The sequence below is a fragment of the Amblyomma maculatum genome, chromosome 6, assembly GCF_055883805.1.
Source record: "Amblyomma maculatum isolate TAMU_Amacu chromosome 6, ASM5588380v1, whole genome shotgun sequence".
Lineage (NCBI taxonomy): Eukaryota > Metazoa > Arthropoda > Arachnida > Ixodida > Ixodidae > Amblyomma > Amblyomma maculatum.
In genome coordinates this window covers 54,471,947-54,491,585 of record NC_139349.1, presented here as the reverse complement: position 1 = coordinate 54,491,585, position 19,639 = coordinate 54,471,947, and the positions used below count along the sequence as shown (strand labels likewise).

General features: G+C 47.8%; 1 long non-coding RNA gene across 2 annotated transcripts in view; it reads left to right on the top strand.

The window, feature by feature from the left end:
* Positions 1-19,639, top strand: part of LOC146185768 (uncharacterized) — a 180,943-nt gene that overhangs the window by 47,805 nt on the left and 113,499 nt on the right. For both annotated transcript variants that reach the window (XR_014708035.1, XR_014708036.1), the window contains exon 2: positions 17,990-18,114. This is a non-coding gene — a long non-coding RNA (uncharacterized LOC146185768). The remainder of the gene's footprint in view (positions 1-17,989; positions 18,115-19,639) is intronic.

The window sequence follows — 19,639 nt, the reverse complement described above, 5'->3', positions numbered from 1 at the left end:
TTAAGGAAGGAAAGGCAACGGGGACCAAAGGAGTACGACAGGCGCCTCCTACTCACTCCTTTCGTGAAGTCAAAGCGATGGTTGCAAACTCTTGAAACAGTGTGAACGATAGCGTATGTTACACTGTTACCGACGTGACTCACAGCAACAGAGAGCTGCGGTATATCGTAACCCGCGGTCGGTGTCTGAAGTCCAGAGTCCAACCCCAAGAGATCAAGTGTCCTTTATCGGGATATCATTTGCAAACAGCACTCCATGTCGTCACACACAATCAGTTTAAAGGCCACGACACGACTCACTTTCGACGAAAAAAAAAAGCGAGAGGAATATATGTCTTTAGCATCATACTATCGTTCCCAGAGAATACAAAAATAGCCTGATCAATGTCTGAACGAAGCCGAGAGTGGGAGCGAAGAAAGCGGTTCCAGTCATCTCTTTAATTTCTCTCCATGAGCACAAAAGTATCGTTGCCCGCCTCGAATACGATCTATATAACAGTTTGCAAACTGAGTTATGAACAAGTTATTGTTTCCAGTCTCAACAAACGTTGCGAGCAACTTCGAAGCGTATAGAAAAAGGAATAACAGAACACATGATCTGGTGAAGTCCTGCGGCGCATGGGATAAAAGACAAGCAAAAAGAATTAAAAAAAAATAAAAATAAATAAAAGCGAAAAAATACTTGATAAATTCACGGGCATTTATTACGAGAATGAGAGCAGTATAATAAGAAGGGCATTCCTATCAAAAACGAGTGGCATACCCGGCGTGGTAGGGGATCGCAGACACGCTGGATATCTGTTCCAGAGCCCCAAAACACCGAGGGTTATTGCCATTCGTTGCGCACGACTGCCTTCGACAAAACGTACGGATATAAACTTATAGATAGCGAGAAAGGAGGAAAGAGCGAGCTATTCGTACGCCCACGACACTTAAAAACTACCGAGACTTGCGCACGAGGACAGCCAATCTCACAGTGCTCGTTTGCACAGTGCAAGAGGTCACCGCTTAGGAGAGGGGGACAGTGGACATGTGTCCAACATGAGAAAGAACTGCTTCTACGCACGCTGAAAGCGCGCAGTCGTCCTTGGATGGCGATTTCTTTCAGCAGAGACGAACCGTGCTCCACGGGTGCACTGGTTGTCCAATGGTCGTTTCCTTTTTCGTTTACTTCTTTTTTCATTCCCTTTGGAGCGCAGTATACCTTCTCTTCAACGCGCGGCCGGTCATCTCATTCAATTATGTTCAAATGTAGATTTTACTGCCTGCGTACGGATTGTTGAGCAAGATGCACGGACCGTGAAGTTGTTGAAAGCGGCCTGACGCGAGTGCTTCGAGAGATGCCCGTGAAAGGGCATTGCGTCGAAAAAAAAAAAAAAAGACAGAAAGAAAAACTAAGTATATATAAGTGCTCCCCGGGATTGCTGGACCCGTCGTTGTCGCGATGCTTTACAATACGAAACTTACGATTCGGCGTCAGGGATTAATAGCCGCATAAACTGACGCACGCAGGCGCGCGCATCCAAGCGCGGTCGCTAGAAGAATGGCGCGCCGTCGGTCTATGCGAAATCGGGACGATGTACGCATAGGAGGCCAGAGCGAAAAATGATAAAAAAAGTACACAGAAATGGAGATAAACACTGACATGTGTGCGCACTTTGTGAAATAAAGAGAGTAAGCGAGACTAGGCCATGAGCTCTTTTCAAGTGCGACAAATGGTCCAGCTGCCCTCATGTTTACAAGAAAAAAAAATGAAGCAAGAAATGAAGAAAGGAGATGGGGCAGGAGAGGACGGGTATAAAAACCAGCCGAAGCAAGAGGCGGTTAGACGGAATAGGCTGCATTCGATGGTCAGTGCTGTCCTCATGCACGCACGAATCATTTTGTTCGCTCAATCGCCACCGACACGAGAGTTCTAAGGACGGCCTTCACATTGTGCACGGTACCGGCAGCTATGCGCGCGCACCCCCGACGGCATTGTATCCAATCTAGCGGTTCTAGATACCCTCCGACGTGAAGCATTTAGCACATTTACATCCTTCCGAGCTCTCTTGGAAGGGGGGGGGGGGGGGGGGGGGGAGAAGGTTGCGCTCGACCGAACTCTGGACGCATTACGAAGATGGCGACAGGATATATCTTTCAGTGCATGGCAACCCGCACACGGCCAATATATATATTTTATTCATTTCATGTTTCCCCTCTGTGCACCGAAATGGCCGTAACTGTACCACGCAGGAGAGCCGGTAGCTTTGTCACTGATGTAACAAAGCTGTCTGTTACAGATCAAGTGAGAAACATCTCTTGTCATATCCCTCACTCTTTAGAGTATAGGGCGAGAGCACGCACTCGCGCTAAGGGTGGTAACACGTTAAGGTTTTCCATTTACCTTCAGTAGACAACTTTAGCGTAACATACGAGGCTGGCGAAGCGCATGCCTGTTTTCTGTTTCCTTTGTACGGTCTGTACATACAGCTACTGATGATTTAAGCATGCACCATGGGTTAAATAAGTGACTCACGTTAGACTTTCTCGAAAGTATCGCTTTTATATGGCATTGTTGATTTCTTAAATGTCTTCATGCGTTATCGGTGGCCTTCACTTCATACGTGGTGTGCCATGTGAACTCTTTATTGGAGCAACAAGGTTACAGTGGAGGGCTCTAATGCGTACCGCTTCAGACGCGCACTCCTTTCTATATGTTTCATTCGAAGTAGAAGGTCGCTGCACAGCCAAGGCATTTTGCTAAAATGCTCACAACCACCCTCTTCCCTCAGTAGTTGTTCCTTTACGCTATTAACTATGTTTAGACACGTCTTCCGGCGAACTTCTTATGCCTTGTGAACATATCTCCACAGGTTGTTCCTATATAAAATACTCGAAGACAAGAATCATCTAAGTTGATCAGATGTTTAAATCACTGGTTACCTCAACACACTGCCGTATAATCGGTGCCTTTGGTAAAGGAGATCGATACCACCACCGAGAGAGTGCGCGACTTGGTGTTATGGGCAAATCGGAATTTTCGTTCCCGTTGGAATCTGCAATTCATTTGATTTTTTTTTTCTTTATCAGGGCAGTCAGAACAATGCAGCGCTCACAAATTCCCCGACCCAGCGCCCGCCATCATGAGGCGTCACCGAACGCCGTAAGTATACAAGCTGCATCAAGCAAGACAGACATTAGAGGCGCTGTAAGCAAATAGCTAGTGTCACACTGTCACCCAAGCCGCTCGCAAAGTGAAACTCGAGGACGACAGCGTCGGGAAACCCATCACTGCGAGTTATACCTACAGCTCGTCAAGCTGCAGGTTATCAATAACGATTTCTTCGCATACGCTTGACGTGCGCAAGGATCGCCCGCGCGTCTCCGTCAAAAACAAAGTCGCGGCGGTCGTTTGTTATGCGCGACGTTCGCGTAAGCACGCCGCCGCCAGGGGCGCACGAGCGATAGCTTAGCGCTGAGAACACACAAACAAGCGACTTGCTCTGCAACGAGCCACGTCGCCAGCGCGTGCAACGCACGAGCCTGGCTCGGCGGCGGCGCGCTGTTTTGGCAGCCAGCGAGCACGCAAGCAAAGCCAGCAAAACGTCGGGCGCATGCAGAGGCCAGGGCGAGCAAGTGGCCAATGCGGGCGATCCTTCTCCGTCAAGTCGCGTGAGGGCGCCCATGTAGATGCGACACGAAACAGCGACCGTCGAGGTGCAGCCGCGGCGGCGGCGGCGATTTTGTTGGAATCGCAATGCATATTTATACATAAAGAAGCGGCGTCGAGCAGCAAACCCTGCGCGAGAGCTTCACCCCGCACGTACAATGCTTTTACGCAAATTGAATCTCGGTGCCATAAATTTCGTCGGTAATGTTCCGCGAAGCGAAGGAGGGAACGGACGCACGAGGACGCGGATGGGAGGAAAGGACGGGGGATAGGGAGACAGGAGAGAAGGGAAAGGATGTGACGCAAAGAAAGCTGAGGGATTTGTGAGCGAGAAGGAATAGGAGGGGACGTCGCATAGGTCGCGAAAAACATCCGGAACACGGGAGAAGACAGCGAGAAGGGTGAGCGGTTACGTAATAGGAGCGACACAGGCCCCGATTTAAAGCAAGAGCGGTGCTTAAAAGTGACCTGCTTTAAACGAAAGCGAGCACACCGCAGCGAGAGAAGTCTTTGACAGCGACGTGAGGTAGAAATGCATTTGATGCGCGCGCGACGTCAGTACCACAACAGCGTCCCTTAGGCTATAGGGACGAATGATCGATAATAAGTGGCGTCGAGTCATCAGGTCACAAGTGCCGTGAGAGTACTGTATTTCGAATGATCGCCTCCTTTTTAAATGTCTACCGAATCCCAGCATTGACCTTGGTGTACTGCAAAACTTAATTATTAAAAGCACTACAAAAACCTGTTCATGCTTCGGCATTTTTAAATGAGAAGCCCCATCGGCAGGGAAGAGGAAGAATGTATATCTTTGAGTAACTTTGATGCGTTAAGGGCTTCCATTTCGTTGAAGCAATGAATACGATCATAGAAGGCCCGGTCGGCAAGAGGATTTCTATAGGCAACACGCACTCCATCAAGATTGCCGGCCCAATCCACGCCATTTATGTCTTGGAATTACTAAACTACATGAATGATTCTGCGGTGTTGCATATATATACGTATACGTATATATGCATTCCGCAACTTCACTTTCTCATCACTCTCCTCGAAAACAAACGGCATCAAGTGCCCCAAGGCAGCTCAGACCTGGCATCTTTATGTTGAAAGAAGCCACGTTTAGGGAGGATGGGTTCACCCCCGCCTTACCCGCAATTCACGTGCTGTTCCCATGAATAAGTCAGCGAACGGCTTCGGGTGATCCTGAGAGAGCACTTGCACCCCGCCTGTCCTTAATTCGCAGAACAAGGTGTGGTCGTGGCACCTACACCGGCCAGACCTTCCTGTTCACGCCTGAATATTTGATGCACGCCGAATCCGAGGAGGAGGTCTCACCGCGGCAACAGGATTCGACACTGCATGCTATGTCGCCAAGGGGGAGTATTCGAACGACAATATAAGGTCGAAATGTATATAGGAGGCAGTCCGGGACAACAGAATGATGTAGCCCACGATATTTTTCTACTGAGTGTTTACGTTAGCGTATTCTTTTGTTGTAGTTGTTATTTGTTTATGCTGAAATTTAAGAAAGAATTGGAGGAGCGATTCCTTCCGTACTCTCCGTACTTGGCCCATGCGCTTGAAAACAGCCAGTGAAACATAATTGGTAAGCCCAAAAGAAACATGGTGCGACCGCAACGCATCGCGCCGCCCCACCATACGAAGGAATGCTCCGCACTATTTACGAAGAAACGACCACGATATGCTCAGAATGGGATATTTAAAGTAAGCGCATACCTCGTTACCAAGATTAAAGAGGCCAAACTGTTTTGCAGCCCCTCTGCAGAGTACCTGCTGTGGACAGAAGATCTTATTTAGGGCACTATAAATATATACTGTCTTTACACGGTAACGTTTCTTAGCGACTTTTTTTTCTACGATTACTGTGGTCTTTCGTTGTTGCGCTACACGAGTGAGGAGGGAGAGGCACTCGGCTAAAAGCTCACTCTATAATTTGTGGTCATCGGCTGCCGGTTATCATTTGAAGCGGATTGAAGTGGACTGCCGCGCTTTTTATATAGATAATTTGCGTGCGTATGTTAAATTATTAAGACTGCCTCCTCTTTTAGTACGTGGAAAAATCGGTGCATTGAGAAATAGCAGTATGATGAGCGACGTTTTTTTGACATACGACGGACACATATGCGCAATGAGCCGAAATGAAGGATTAATTATTTGCAGAAAGTCCCGACATAACTCAGTCAGGGATATCTTCACGGCATCCAGGGCACAGAAGTCGACCTAAGCGATGTAAATACCTTGCCACCGTCTGTGGCTTCGCAACAGCACAACTACGGGCATGGTTGCGAGTTTTTTAAGCGTCACGGAACCGTGCTGGAATATGCGAGAACAAAGTTTCTTTTTAAAAGAATTCAATCAAATAAAGACAACAATGGACGGTATATCTGTAACGTCCGTACTCTGTGTACAAGAGAACGGACGACAATATCAGTTCTGCAAAAGACATCGTCTCCGATGATTACAAATGGTGACAGATTCTGCGATTTGTTACTTACAACACCGCTGTTCAAGCAACCACCGGATTCTCACCATCCTTTCTGTTATAAGGAACCTTCGTCCCAGCTTCACGCATCGTCAGGAGGCATGTAATTCAGAACAAACAAGCAAGCAACGCATTGCCGCCAGTCGCACCGACTTCATATTCGAAGCGATTTGAAAGACCTGACACATTTGATGCAGCAAGGTGTGCATTACATAAGCGAGCTTGCTCCATCTCTCCTCCCCGCCCTACCACTTCCAATGGCTTATCCTGAATATGAAGGCTACGCGCAACGCGACGAGCAGCTTCTCTCTTCGAATTTCTATGACCCAATAATTATAACCCTCTACGCGCACTTTCACGACCTTGCATACGGATGCACAAACAGCAGAAAAAGTGAATCGGAAGTGGTCGCAGCCCTCTTACACCACAGAACGACACCCAAACGTTTTGTATACCCTAACTAAAAACAAACAATCGCAAACAGCTGGGCTCAATAATCTCCTCTGTTCGCTCACATTACAGATCGAGACGAGGTGCAGGCCAGGCAGGCGTTCAATCAGTTAGGCTATATCTCTTCATTTTAATAAACTACGCCCATAGACGTGTGACAAGCAAGACTGCGAAAGAGAGCACAGGAAAAAGATAAAAGAAAACGGCGGACCGAACAGAGAAGTTGCCCCTCGTTCAAGCGCGTGTGTGCAGAAGCGGGTATCTCTGCTCACTGTTATCCCGTTCCAATATCTCTATCGGACTCTGATGAGAAATAATTACTCCGCGAAAAGTAATCGATAAACCAGGCCGTCACGGCAGCTATGCAAGCCCAACTCCAACGCACAGAGAGCATGGGTCAAAAATACGGCAGTGTCGTCATTAACGCTCGTCAGATTAGAATACAAAGCGCTCATTAAAAAGTGGACTCTCTTGGAAGCTATCCTAGCTCAGAGTTTCTGCCTTCCCAACGTTAAACCGGATGAACTAAAAAAAAAAAAAAAAAAAAAAGTACAGCGTACTGGTCAACCCGACAGTTCTAACGCTACGCATCTTTATCGACCGGCGAGCAAAAATACAGTTGACTCTATTGCGCTGTAATGAAATAAAATAGAGCGAATCCTTGCAGCTTTTTATTTTTATTTTTATTTTTTTTTTATGGTATCCGCACGAGTTTGGTAATAATAGCAGACAAGCTTTCGGACTGCGAGGAAAGAAAGAAATAAAAGTACAAGCTTCGAAATTAAAATATGAATTTCTTGAAAATTAGGGTATCGATAATTCGTTTTCGGGTTGCAGCTCGTATAATGAGCCAGAGTTCCCATTGGTACACAGCGCCGGTCGCTGTTTTATAATTAACGCCTCGTCGTCCTTCACGTTCCGTGGTGGGAAGATTGAGCAGCGTCAAGTGAGACCACCACCGCGAGCGTTCGTTAATACAGGCTTCGATCTCGCGGACTGCACGGCGCATTGAAGAAAAAGAAAGAGCAGATAAGAGGGAAGAGAGAAGGCTTCTATTGCCGCGCCGATCGTGCGAGATGTAAATGTTTAATGATAATTACGACCGAAGATGAGCGGCGTGATAGAGCGAGTTTGGTTCGTCGATTGCAGCGTTGTAATGATCGCAGCAAGGAATGCGCTTCTTCAGCACCGCGAAAAAGGCCGATATAGCCCTTGCTCGGAAATTAAAAGAAAAAAAAAAAAAAACAGCGGAGATAAACAAAATCTTTAAGCCTGGAGGCTGTGCCACATACTAAACAAGATGAACGAAACGCGGCTTGCGTTTTCACAGTTGACTAGATGTTTCATTCAAAGAAAGACTTATACGGCAGAGCATTAAAACCTCATAGCAAAAGTCGACAGAATACGCGATTTCGACCTGGGTGTTATAACAGCTACGACTAATCACTTTCTTTTCTTCACACTCTAAACTAAGATGGAGCTTTGTATGACTGCGAAAAAGTAAGACACATCTTGCGTAACCACTTCAAAGCGCCTCTCGTACCACACGTATAAAATTCAGCTTGTACAAGACCTGCACTTTGGGAGTCGAAAACCACGAAATATCGAGTGGCATATGCAAGCAGTAATTTGCCTTTTTTTTATTTTCTTTTGATGTTTGATGCAGTGGGCGAGTGCAAGAAGCAGGTCGGCTACTACAAGCCACTCCTTGCATTTTTTTACCCTTCAACACTTCATTAAACTGAATTCATGTTGCTGCACACGACCCAGAAACATTACCACCTTTACACATAACAAATCCCCTCTCGCGCCACCGGTTTAGGCTAGCAAATACAGCTCGAAAATGTTCTTGTGACACACGCTAAAGAAAGGTTAGACAACTCTAGAAACAAAACACTGAAACAATGTGTCTTCGACGCATCGTCAGGAGGCAGTAAGTCCGAACAAACAAGCAAGCTACGCAGTGCCGCCAGCCGCACAGACTTGATATTCGAAGCGACTTAAAAGACCTGACACATTTGATGCAGCAAGGTGTGCATTACATAAGCTTGCTCTCTCTCCTCCTCACCTCTGAAAGCCCTACCACTTCCAATGGCTTATCCTGAACACGAAGAGTACGCGCAACGCGACGAGCAGCCTATTCCCCCGGCCGCTACACGTATGTATGTAGTGTATAGGTGGCGGTGCTCGAGTGTGCGCCCATGCCTGCCAATGTACAGCGGGCAGACCGGTGCTCGGAGCCTGCGTGTGCGTGTGTGTGTGAAAGCGAAGCTCGGCGGTGCGCCTTCCGGTGCGCTGCATCTGCTGATCCCATGCCGGCAATACTGCCATTGATTCTGGCTGCCTTAATGTGGAATCAATAAAGCCCGACAAGGGCAAATGTGTGCCGTAAGCTCCTTTCTTCTTGCACCGCCGCCGTCTCTCCGGGCGCACGGCGGACCGATAAGGTTCGCCAGGAACCCCGCGCGCTCCCGAGCGCCAACCCTCTCGGCTCCAAATTTCGCCTCACAGGGGCAGTCTTCTCACTCGCTTCGAACGGGATCGCGCTTGAGGCAGGTGACTTTCCGCCCCGACGTTATTTGTGCGTGTTTCGGTTGGCCGCATGCGTGTATGGGAAGGAAAGAAGAGCATGTCTGTGCTGTATATACAAAAGGGAAAGTCGGAGGCGGGTGCGCCATTGCGAATGGAGTGGACGTGTAGGGAATTGCGGCCTTAAGATCACACTTGCAATTAAATAGCGGAACACAGCAGGACATTGAGAATTTTGGAGGGGTTGATCAATCAAGAGTGTGCGTGTGTGTGGGAGGGAGCGGAGGGAAGGGAAGGGAAAAGGAAGGGGGGGCTCCCACATTTTTCCCTTTCGCCCCCTACGGAGTAAAACTATATAGTTACTACTATTGGCACGTGGACTAACACACCCTATTACGCTGACTATACATACTGCGATTATCTTACTTCGTTAAAAAACTTCGTACACGTTCAAGATATGGTGCCTCAGTGAACTGTCTGCTTCTCGTGGCAAATACAACAAAATAGGGTTCTCCTTCGGTTCAGTGCTTCAGTGTCTGCCTACTCTATTTAGAGCCTCACGATAATGAGTCTTTTTGCGGCGGTATAATCCGCTTTCAAGCTAGTAGACATGTCCATAAAGTAAAACAGTAAGGCTGTAGTGATTCCACGGCGTCAAGGAAAACCCGGATTTGCTAAACTATAGACTCAATCCGTCCTCCGTAACATATGATGCCAGTTATGACCTAAATGTACACGGTAGACCACGTATCAGAGAGTATGGGAAATATTTTATTTTTAGACAGCAGGCACTTGCCGTTCGTACCAATTCATTTTCGCCAGTGCAAAGGCATTAGCCACCAATTTTCGCCTATCTGCTAATGCCGACCTTTCAGATGCGGATCGAAATGAAACTGTCTGTGACAAGAGCTGCTCTCTTTGTATGCGCAGTTGGCCATAAACTGCAGCGGTTCGGAATACCCTAAGGCTTGGATATTCCTTTCACCGCACAGCGAAGCCGATTGCTGTCGGTATTCTTTGTCAGTACATCTTGCAACCTTTGCATAAAGCTATCGTAGAGGTCAGTGCAGTACGTTTGGGTGAAGTGTGTACAGAGGGCTGTGTGCAGCACAGCAACATCCCTAAGAATTGAACGAGTATTAGCGACGCTCTCTAGCCATAGTTGAGAAAAGGTACTTCCACCCCGTGAGCACATATCCTCCACATCCTGTGAGCACGCCACCTCCTCCCTGGAGTCCGGATACTGTATAACGGGTTGCTTTCTCCGCCGTCGGCGTAGCGCAACGCGATGTGTAAGCGACAGCGGGCGTCGATAACGCCGCGGTAGCGGGGGCTTTCGCGCGGGCGCCGCCGCCACGTATGCCGCAAGTGAGAAGCACAAAACGATAGCAACAAAACGCGAAGGGTATAGGAGAAAGCGGGTTAGAGAAAGGGGTAAAACGGTGGGTGGCCGGAGAAGGGGAATTTAGCAGCTCTGGAGCATGCAAACGTTGAGATTGCTAGCGCCGATACAGCACCGGGCCGCCGCTGCACACACCGGCGCATCACGCCGCGTAAGCAGGCGGAGCTCGGGAGTTATTGTTTCGGTTTATTGAACACCAAGTGAGCGGAGCCTATCGGTTCAGACAAAGGACCCTAGAAAGCCAGCGGCAGAGCTGCCGGGCTTACGGGGAGTTATGCGGGAGCATTGTTACTCATTTTGAAAGTAGCGTTTGGGACCGGCTCGACGCCTACGTGATTTCGACGCTCCGTTTGCGGGGATATAAACAAAAGCTGTATGCAATGACCCCACACGAGTGAAATAAAGAAAGAAAAGGTAATATTTATTGCACTTCCAAGATTTCATTCAATGCCGAGCTCACTACAACAACGTCTGAATGGGTATCAACTGAACTGCTGCTGCAGGTTGATATAAAAATCCAGTCGCGATGCCATTAGCAATGCATTTGGGGATAGGTCGCAATAAATGTCGCTTTAATTACGGCGCGATTTCATTTCAGCGGACATGGCGACTTTTTGTTTTATTAAATTGAAAAAGTATTGATACTTTTCCAAACATTGCTGGTTATCACGCTGTTGCTCGTCGCAGGGAGCCATGCCAGTCAAGTCAGTTTAACCGCGCACGAAATTTCTTCAAATTGTATTTTTCTACCTCTCACGCTTTCAGATCCAAGGACTGGTGCCAAAACATCCACAGTAGGAGCGAGTACGACGTGCGTACCCGTGACGAAGTAAGCGCTTTTCATTTGTAATAGCCCCATATCACCGCATATGAACGCGTGGAGCAGAAAAAGGACGAAAGGTTGAAACAGCGCAACACACACACACACGCACACACACAGACACACAGACACACACACACACACACACACACACACACACACACACACACACACACACACACACACACACACACACACACACACACACACACACACACACACACACACACACACACACACACACACACACACACACACACACACACACACACACACACACACACACACACACACACAATCGGACTGTCATGGCAGCCGTGACCTTCGCTAACGGACCGAGCCCACCCATACCACTCAGCACCAAGCTCCGCCTAAGTAGCTTGATAAACGACGCTTTGATCACCGCGTGCGGATGCAAAACAAAGAGTTTTCTCCACCGGAAAACGACACGCCGGTTGGCTGCGTAGCCTTAAACTTTGAGCCATTCTAGCTTTTAGAGAATACTCTCAAAGCACAAAAAAAAAAAAAAAGCATTTTCGCACGTCCGCGCATGTTCTCGGACAGCACGAAGGCTTTTAGCCATCGCTTCTACCGATAGTCAGCGAACTCGCCAGTCGGAATCATACTGGCGGCTCCTCGCAAGAAGCTTCGGATGGCGACGACGACACAGGGCTATTATAGCGTCACACTTCGTGCGTCCTTTTACTAATAACGGGTGGAGAGAGAATAAGGAAAGCAGGAGGAAGAGGGCGGAGGGAAGAGGTGCACAGGGGATACGGTTCAAAGATCCCTGGGGAGCACATATCTTACTTTTTTTTCTTTGGGGATACAGATAGCGTGTGGACATTTCATGCCAAAAATTATTTCCTCTCCAAGAAAAACAGAAGACGCTTTGACTGGCGCCAGCGAGTCTTGCCAGCGTGGGTCCAGCGCAGGCTGGTCGCCGCTTGCACGGAAGAGACGAGGAATCCAATCCCAACGAAGAAGAAAGCCAAGACTGGCGGCGGTGGCGGCGGTGCGAAAGTGGTCAGAGGAGAAAACAAGAAACGAGTGCAGCGAAGCGGCTACTCGTGGGCATCTATAGCGCGCTCCCTTCTCTTGTTCTCTTTGTACCCGGTCTCTCTAAAACAGTGCTGCGTGGTGGGAACTTGATGTGGCCTCGAACTAACCAGATGACCAAGTTCCGAGAGCACTCGTTACGTTGAGAAAGCTTCTGGTCTATACCTGACGTCCGTGAGAGGCACGGTTAAGGGAACCTAAGGTGAATAGTAGAAGAGATGCTCTACCAATCAAGACGCCATTTTCCCGTCAGAACAACAGCTTTGAGAACTACGTTTGCAAACATTTTCCGTCAAGTCCCAGCTTCTACAATCGCTGCACCGTTTTAAGTGAGGGAGCATAACCTTCACTCTCACCTCCTCTCCTCCTCGCTGCCCTTTGTGCCCACTCGTATTCGCTCTTAACTGCCGCTCGACCGAAAATTTGTCCTCGCTGCTCAGCCCGCGCGCGTACGCAGGGTCGTCGCTTAGAGGCCTCCAGAGTAATGAGAGTTGGATTTGTTTGTCGACTCATTTTCCGTGCACGAGCCGACTTCGCGTCCCCGCATTTAGCCGACGACCATGGTCTTCCCTTCGTCCGGTTTCGGCCCGCAAGGGTTGAGAAGCGCAAGCAAAGAGAACCCTGCAGAGGCGAAGGAAAAGACCCGACCCAGCACAGCCTGGAGGAAGCAAGTTTAGTGCGGGACTGTAGCAGGGGCGGTCGGACATAGCAGAGGAGAGGAAGGGGGCTTCGTGAACAAGGAAGAGTTAGGGGTATCGTTTCAATCTAAGAGGTACAACTCAGGAGTGGAGAAAGAAAAGTTGGAGAGGTGGAAAAGAGGGGGACCCATTAGAAACGGAACGGAGAGCGTTCATTTGTTAAAGCACGCCGTGTACTGTGGACACGCTACCAAAGTAGCATGAGGTTACGCGGGCATAGTGAGTTTCTCTTGGGTCCCTATCAGCGGAAGACGGAGAAGTTTAGAACAGAAATAAAAAGTGCACAAACGAAAAAAGATGGGGAAGCAGAGGGCGCCGGGAGCCTTGCATTTACAAATGTATCTCTTCTCAGTTCTTCCCGCGCAGCGCGCGCTACAAGCAGCGTAAACGCTGGGGAGAGTGTGAGAAAGAGAAGGGTTGAGTGATGCATGCTCGCGTTGACGGCCCGTCAGCGAGAGTCGTTTGTTTCCCGCCGCTGGGGAAAAGTTTGTTGTTAATTCCGAAAGCCGCACCCGCGAGCACCCAGCAGTTGCTTTCGCTGAGACGCACAGGACAAGGAGGAGAGGAAAGGGCTAAGCCATCGCTCGAGGCGAACAGCGCGCGTGTAGCATTTCGCTCTATTAGCGGCCTTGAGGATGGACCGGCGTTGTTTTTTCAGTGCGTTTTAGAATGAATATGATTTCAGCCGTTCCGCCAACTCGTTCATGTATACGTATATATAAGAAGTGCGTTCAGCTTTTTCTGCGGTGATAATGTCGGTACACAATTTCTGAGAGCAAAACTGGTCATAGATTGTGCGAAGAAGTAGACAAAGTTAGAAAACCTATCACAAACTGAGCACTCGAGCAATACGGGCACCCTAACGTAAACGCGACTGTTTACCGACCTCAGCCGCTATAGACCTGCGAAGCGGAGAAGCCCTTCTTTCTTGTCCCCTGGTGGAAACAGCAAGAAAATGGTTGACCAACAGCTCCAAGGTAGAGGCGAGCACTATAGTCAGCTACCCCTGGCTGTTCAAGCGACTCATTTGCACGGCAGGCTGCACAGCAGCTTGAACTGCGACGCTTTGCCGCTGTGCGCGATGCGGTAATCGACACAGAACTGCACCCACAGTTATCGCGAGTCGCCGAAAGAGGACGCTGCGGCGAAAGGGCAAGTCATAGCTGCCTCTGCCCATCGTTCCGCTTGGGGCTGCGCGGTTCCCAAAACCATCGCTGCGCCATTAGCGGCGATCATTCATTGCGCAAGCGTCACGTGCAACTGACAAATCGTGAACCAACGCTCTCACCGGATACTTTTCCCGGCCGCTACATTACCGAGAGAAAGAGAGAGCGAGAAAAAAAGTCCACGGATCGGAAAAAGAAAAAAGAAAAGAAGCAGAATCGGAACAACTTTCTTACCCATCCGCCTGTATCCACAGGCAGAAGAGCTGATCTGTGTTGTCTTCTTGCACTTTGAGACTCTTGATGTCTTGCTTGCTGTATTTGTGCATAGAGTATACTCGCCATCGTTTGACCTTAAGATTTGCTCAACTTATCGAAGGAGGACTCCTGTGGTTTATTGTTTATTCCCGTGCCTGACTTCCCTGCACCCGGACCTTTCAAGTGGAGGTAACTTCAGTTCTTCCACATTTCATTAATCATTCCCTCATCTCGCTGCCGGCATGCCCCCGTAGAGACAGTTAGTTGTTATGACAAATATTTGTTTTGGCCTTCAGCAATTCCGTATCGTTATACTTATCAGCTAAGCTGCTTTTTTCTGGCAACGTCAGTGCCAGGAAGAACACGCGAAAAGAGTATCCGCGCGCTGCAAAAAGCTAATAGGAGATGCAAACTGGTAATCATGGATGTTGAAAAGTTACTCACCCTCAATGCTTAAAACAAGGAAATTTACTTAGAGAAAAGAGAACTCACAAGCTACAAATATCCTTCTTCTCTCAGTGTATGTACAACTGGGCGCTTTTGCGACTTACTCAATTGGTATGCTCAATATTTGACACTGTCAGAGAGACAGAAGCCATTGAATTATTTTGTTGCTGCAGGTTTTTCTAGACGTCAGCCTCTGCAAAGATGTTATTAGTCATTTTTTTTAGGTCTGTAAGATAAAGTAACGCACCGCGCGTGCATGCGAGAAAGGCCAGGTACACTTGCATCCGACTGCTCGGCGAATAAAGCTTCCATAAAGCTTCCGTGGAAGCTTTATTCGCTGTTGAAGAAGAACCTCTGCCTTAAGAATAAAGTTCTGCGCAGGATGCCGGTCGATGAAATCACGCGAGAAACTCTCGCACCTATCTCCAGATACGAAAGAATGAACGCTTATCGCCCGTGCACCACGACTCTGCCACGTTCGCTCCCGTATAATAATTATCCCAGGATGCAGGCACCACTCTCCGACGTCTTTTCCTCAAAGCCTGGCAGAAACGAGTCCCAATCACCTCCGGGCTTTCCCTCGCCGCTTCCTCTGCGCCAAAGTGCCGCGGCCACCGCGAAACAAGGTCTTCCATTCCAGATAAGAACAGGGCGAAATAAAACCCCCAGCAGCGAAACCCGGGGCACGAGGTGAACGTTCCGGACTCTTGAGAGAGAGAACCCTGCGATCGCGAACCATAGCGGAAACGTGTGTGTGTGTGTGTGTTCGTAGGTGCGTGTAAAGGGCGCATTATGCAGCAGCCACAAACGCTTTCGATATAATGCTCTTAACAGACGCCATTGTTTTCGGGAACCGAAGAGCCCGATCGCCGAAGAAAAAAAAGAGGAAAGAAAGAGTGAATGAACGGCGGCGGCAGGAGCGATAAGCGAAGGTGCCGATTTAATTACCTTGAAAGGGGAGGAAACGCTACCGTCGAGAACACGGTTCCTTCCTGTTCTTTTGAACCTCCCTGCGAGCGGTGCTCTAGCTCCTCGCCCTGTGCGTACGTTTCTCTCTCTCTCCCTCTCTATCTCTCTCATACTCACGCACGCGTACGCACAGCCGTTCCTTTCTCCAACGTTTCCTGCCCCGTGTGTTCACGCCGAAGTCATCGTCGAAGGTGCAGAGGACGCAGCGCTCCAAACGATGTCGCGCTGTGATTTAGGGTGTTTGCGCGTTATCTCCAACTACGTGTGAAAATGTGTCTACGCTGCATACCGGTTGAACAAGCGTTTATTGGATACGCTTCAGCTATGCTGATGGCGGTTCGCGCCATACGACCATTTTCGTTGTAGCAAGTAGTTAAGTAAAATTTTCGATTTTTTTTTTATTCTGAGCAGCGATATGTCTCTTCGCAGCCCCAGTGCATCATCATTATTATTATTATTATTATTATTATTATTATTATTATTATTATTATTATTATTATTATTATTATTATTATTATTATTATTATTATTATTATTATTATTATTATTATTATTATTATTATTATTATTATTATTATTATTATTATTTCAGCGTTTATACGATCACAACCGCTACACATGTACGGGTCATGGATTCAAAGAAAAAATGCACTGTGCGATAGTGAAAACCATATAATGTCATTATATGAAGATGTAATGCTATACAAACAGTAAGCGAAATCATGAACGATCATTAGGTAGTAATATCCTGTGGTCAGAAAGCGTCCGCTTTTTGTGAAGTACATTTCTTATCACAAGGAAATTTTAAAACAGCATACACCGCTTTTCCCTCTCTTTCTCTTCACACCCCTCTCGTTTCCCAAAAATTGCCGGTATTCAGAGTGCCAATAACATTTCTGAGTATGCGATTATGCTGGGGTAAGCGAATTCAGGCTCAGATGCCATTGTTCCTGTTGTCGTATATTTCTTTCACGGCGAGGAAAGTGCCAAGTATAGTGCCTCAGAAGCAACTTTGGTATTAGCAAATAATATTGAACTAGATTTTTTTAAAACTTTGTTCCATCGTCCGCAAATAAAATTTCACTCTTGCATTCGCCACTGTCGATCTAGCCAGGTCGTTAGTGCGCATGTGCGTCCAGATGCTGAAGTGGAGCCGAATTTAACTTATTCAAATACGCCCATTCAAGCACTACACTAATAAATGTTAAAATTATAAGCAGACGCTTCCTCAACGGGCACATGTGAGCCGAGATATGACACGCTTGACACGCAAAGCGACACAAAAATGAACGCGTTCTGGTTAGGCTTAGCGCGGGTCACTCCGCAAAACGAAACTGGAGACTGGCGCGCCGCGAACTGAAGCGGAGTGATGTTAATAGCAAAACTTTCTGAACACTGAAAAAAGGGAAAGCAAAACAGAAAGTTGCCCGTGTTTCCCCGAGAATGTTATTTATTCGCACGACAGCAGTGAAGCTTCGCATCAACAGCAGCGGTGTCGTGAGCGACGCACTCGTCCGTCGGAGCCGATCTCTCCAGCCAGCAAGAGAGGCGCACGGAACATCGAACGGGCATTCGCAATCGATTCGGCGCCAGTAATTAGGGAATTAAAGGTATGCACGCAGACGGTCGGACGCAGAAACCGCGCTTGTCGAGACTGGAGGGCAGCTGCACGGGCGCATACGCAGTTCCGTAATGTTGGCTCAGTTTTGTTTTCCTTTTTCATTTATTTAATCTTCTTGCCCCGGTCTTTCCTTCTTTTCCGCCTGCCAGCGCCAACACCCTCTCCAAGCTGTCTGCCCACCTTTGGTGATATAGACGTACAAACAGAAGCGCACTGCTGCTGATTCTTTCATTACTGCTGCCTCGGCACGGAAGCATTGATTTCTATTGCACCGGCATGTGGGAAAGCCACGCCGCCGCGGAGCACCCCGACAGTCGCGCATAATGAAAGCGACTTATTCGCAGTGTCGGACTTTTTGCTTTCGCTGTCGCACGGTCGTTGGGCTGATTCCTTTACTCTTGTCATTTCTGTCGTTTCAGAAGTCACGGTTCTGAAGCTCCTTTTTATTTAACGTCTGCTGCTTAACGAAGAACAAGAATTTGTTCGTGTTGTCTGCGGTGAACACTGGTTCCAGTGGTTCGAGAGCCTATCGACCAACTATGAGGTATTATTGAAGGTGATGTGCCTATAGCTGCTGACATACAAACATGCGCAACGTCCTGCGTAACGTTGACATGAAACTAAATTTTAGATCCGATAAAGCCTAATATTTTTCAACAGCAATTACATTTCATTCTTCATGTCTCAATCTCAAAACTCCGTGTCTTAGTACTGATTCCTAATGTTTTCGGACACTATAGTTTGCAGCTCTACCCTCCATCGACGCAAGTCATGCACATACCATATTCAGATGTGTCCACGTGTCCAGGTGTAAAAATCATTGCGTTTACCATGCCGAATACTTACCGCGCCAAAGAGACCGCAGCATCAGTAACTGGGATGCAAGTGGTGTCGTGGTTTTATTTACCGTAAGAACGCCTCCTAGTACACGGCTGTAGCAAAACTTAGTGAACAGTAAAAAATATAATTTTGGAGTATACCTTCCTCATACTTGTGGTGCTTGCGTTTGCTTAAAAAAAAAAATAAATAAAAAGTAAACAATCCCCGTAAGGTTGCTTCTTAGCGCGCACTTAAGACATACAGGAAAGTACCCTTTGGCGGAGCGAGCGTGTAAAGGGAAAAGTTGATTTTTGCAGACATATCCAGCAAGGAAAGTGACAATAAGTGGTTGACCACGTAGTAGAGAGAGAGAAAAGGAGGGGATACGATTATGCCCCGCCTTTGAGTATATGACAAGACACCGTCAATGGCTCTCGTCTGCGGTCTGCGGGTCCTCTTGCGTGTCATCGTTCGCGTACACTGAACTTTGCTATCCGCCAAATAACTTTTAATTTATGCATCTACTACCTCACACAATACTCATTCGCATACAGTCGTGAGTGAGTGAGTGAGTGAGTGAGTGAGTGAGTGAGTGAGTGAGTGAGTGAGTGAGTGAGTGAGTGAGTGAGTGAGTGAGTGAGTGAGTGAGTGAGTGAGTGAGTGAGCGAGTGAGTGAGTGAGTGAGTGAGTGAGTGAGTGAGTGAGTGAGCGAGCGAGTGAGTGAGTGAGTGAGTGAGTGAGTGAGTGAGTGAGTGTGTGAGTGAGTGAGTGAGTGAGTGAGTGAGTGAGTGAGTGAGTGAGTGGGCGAGTGAGTGAGTGAGTGAGTGCCACTGAAGCTTCATGTTTAAATAAAAAAATATCAGGAGACTAGTTTTAGACGTCATCCTAAAGAAACGCTCGCTATCAGCATGAACAACACAGAGTACAGTAAGTAAACAAAAAGTATCGGCCAGGAACTAAACAACAGCGAAAACAAAGCCTTCGACGCGGATTGGCCAGAGGCAAAATGTTTTGCTTTTTCACAGCGCAAAAGCCGTTATCTTGAAACCCGTCATCAACATCACCGAGATGTTGACGGTGTAAGTGGCGCTGCCATAACTCACTCGTCCGACGTGTGGGCCCGCATAATCAATGAGTTTCGCAGCGGATGCGACGTTTTAAAAGACAATGTTATCAAGAAAATAGGCTCTACAAAAAATTACTACCAATGAAACTTTGTTTCTCGGCTCAAGATTTTCGTAAGCCTCTAA